Genomic DNA, 2,735 nt, shown 5'->3' on the forward strand with positions numbered 1-2,735 from the left:
GGGAAACTGGGAATGGAGAAATTCGCATGTAAATAAAGAAAATATCTAAAATAAAAAAAAAATAAAAGGAAAGTCATAAAAAAAAACCAAATGTTTTCTTTTTTCTCTTTACGATGTATGTGGTGTGGTTTTGCAATGTTTATTTATTGTGATTGTTGCTCAAAATGGTCAAAGAGATTAAGGAGGTTATCTGAATTATGCCATAATTTTAATATGACATATGTGTGACTTGAGGTTAGGCTGTTAATAATGGTAAATGTTTAAAGAGTCATTTCTATTTTTATTCCCACTTAGAAAATATAAGGTACTAGTAAGCTTGTTGCTGGTAAATAATTCTTATTCAATACACACCATTTCATTTATATAAAATAATTAATTCTTCACAAAGAGTGTGGTTAAGTATGGACTAGAAGGATACACCATAAATAGCACATGCATTTTAAAAGTCTGATTACATGTTCTTCATTTACAAGTTCTTCTGTTACAAGTTCTTCATTTCACTGGACTTTATTCCATGAAAAAATTTAACTTTTTCTCAATATGCATTAGTCTCTCTCTCTCTCTCTCTCTCTCTCTCTCTCTCTCTCTGTCTGTCTGTCTCTCTCTCTCTCTGTCTCTCTGTCTCTCTCTCTCTCTCTCTGTCTGTCTTTCTCTCTCTCTCTCTCTCTCTCTCTCTCTCTCTCTCTCTCACACACACACACACACACACACACACACACAAAATAGTAAAACAGAAGATTTAGTTAATGTATCTCTTATTGGTGTACACATTTGTAAATTGGCTGCTGTTTTAAATGGGACCTAGCATTGTAATCACAGGGGAATGCAGTATATAGACACAATCACAACTCTCCTCATTCTTTGTTTTATTGCTTTTGTTTCTTTGCTTCGTTGCTTCATTTCTCAGGTTATCTTATTTTGAATGTCACCTCCCCAATGCACATTTATTATCTCTAAGAATATTTCAGTGGATCCTTAACCATTTGGAGAAAAATTGAGACAATAAACCAGTAACGGTACACAGTTTTTGTATCTGTTCACCATTTTCTCTTGTGATTACCCATGAACATACCTTGCTCAGGACATTTTCAGTAAGTTGGTACATACAAATCCAATAAGCTAACTCCTCATCATGGTTAAGAGTGAAGCTTGGTCACCCTCAGATTATCTGCCAGGAATCTCCCCTAGACTGTGTGAGGGGTCCTGTTTGTCTTTGCAGCATCTTAGGTGTCCTTTGATCACACCTTGGTACTCTTAGTATGGTCACTGTGCTAGGCAACTTTCTACCACTGTGACATAATACCTGAGCTGGTTGTTTTGAAACAAAGCAGGTTCATGTTAGGTCATGGTTTCAGTGTTTTTAGTCCATGGATGCCCATTCATGTCACTCTGAACTTGTAGCAAAGCAAAACATCAGGGAAGGAAGAATATAGTGGCACAAAGCTTCTTATCTCTAGGAGTCGGAAAGGAGAGAGAGACTTTTGGATATACCCCAAATGACTTAACTTTCTTCTACCAGTCTTTACCTCCTACATATTTCATAATGTCTCAAAAGTTCTATAAGTTGGCAGTGAAGCCTTCAACTCATGGACATTGGGAAACCCAAACCATCTCTATACATATTCTCAATCGGCCTGCATGGCCCAAGTCCTCAGTCAGGGGCTGGGACCTTGCCAAGTGTGTATTTGTTAGTAAGCTCTACTTCATTAGTTAAGGAACTGCTTTTCAAGAGGATATTATGGGCTAAATTTAAACTTCTTACCCCAATAATGTTTTGAAGACCCTATTCCTAGATCTTTAGGGTAGGGAAATGATGATGTCATAAAAAACTGTATGCTTGAGGAGATAAGTATGTTGATTTTAACTTAAACACTGTACAGTGAGTACATGTTTTCAAGTATTACATGGTACTAGTGCCAAATTTTTATATTTTTGTGTGTCAATTAAAAATAAATTAAAAGGAAGAAAAATTATGTTTTATCATCTTAGAAATGTTCTGTTTTCAGTGGGTAGCTTTAAGAAAAGAAACAAAGTTTTCTCCCTCCCCCTCTCTACCTTTCTTTCCCTATTTCCCTTCTTACCCCATCATATTCCAGTTACAGACCTTCTTTGTTGTTTTTGATGTTGTTGTTGTTAACCTTTATACTGAGACTCTAGAAGATTTCTAAAGTCACCTCTTTTCTGTCTCCTTCAAGGCCACCGGCTCCTGAGCATTCATATTTCTTCTTTGAAGTCCTGGCTTTGATCTGCCATCTCTTCAGTATTATTTTTCTACTTAGGGTTCAGGCCTTCTCCCGAGGGTGATTTTAAGGTCCACCACTTCTTTCCTCTTGTTAGTAGCCAGCCCAGAATCACAGGGCAGACTGAGGCAGGCAGCAGTTGGGTGGCGTGGGTGGTTGCAGGAACAAAAGTTATGATTCCTGGGGCTATCGTTGCTTACTATTTGTAAAATTTTCTCTTCCTTTAACTCTTTGCTATTCTAAGACCAAAGGCTGCTGGCTTCTGGTAATTAGCTTCTGGTAATTAGCTCCTACTGTTAGCAGAAGGGAATTAAGGGGGAAAAAACATAGCTACTATGCTCTTTTCTCTCTGCCTCAAGGCTCCCTTGCTAGCCATCCAAGAGACTTAGGGTTTGTTAACTCTTTGTGAACTAGAGGAAAAGAAATTGAAGAAAGTCACACATGCAGAAAGAATACACAGTCTGGATGAAGCAGAGAAAGAAAATCTTCAATACA

The 2,735-nt window shown here is 37.4% G+C and overlaps 1 long non-coding RNA gene across 1 annotated transcript in view; it reads right to left on the reverse strand.

Moving 5' to 3' along the window:
• Positions 1-1,221, reverse strand: part of LOC116082525 — a 7,149-nt gene extending 5,928 nt beyond the window's left edge. The window contains exon 1 of the long non-coding RNA XR_004115354.1: positions 1,073-1,221. This is a non-coding gene — a long non-coding RNA (uncharacterized LOC116082525). The remainder of the gene's footprint in view (positions 1-1,072) is intronic.
• Between the last annotated feature and the right edge of the window lie 1,514 nt (positions 1,222-2,735).

Source organism: Mastomys coucha, unplaced genomic scaffold (genome assembly GCF_008632895.1).
Source record: "Mastomys coucha isolate ucsf_1 unplaced genomic scaffold, UCSF_Mcou_1 pScaffold7, whole genome shotgun sequence".
NCBI classification, from domain to species: domain Eukaryota; kingdom Metazoa; phylum Chordata; class Mammalia; order Rodentia; family Muridae; genus Mastomys; species Mastomys coucha.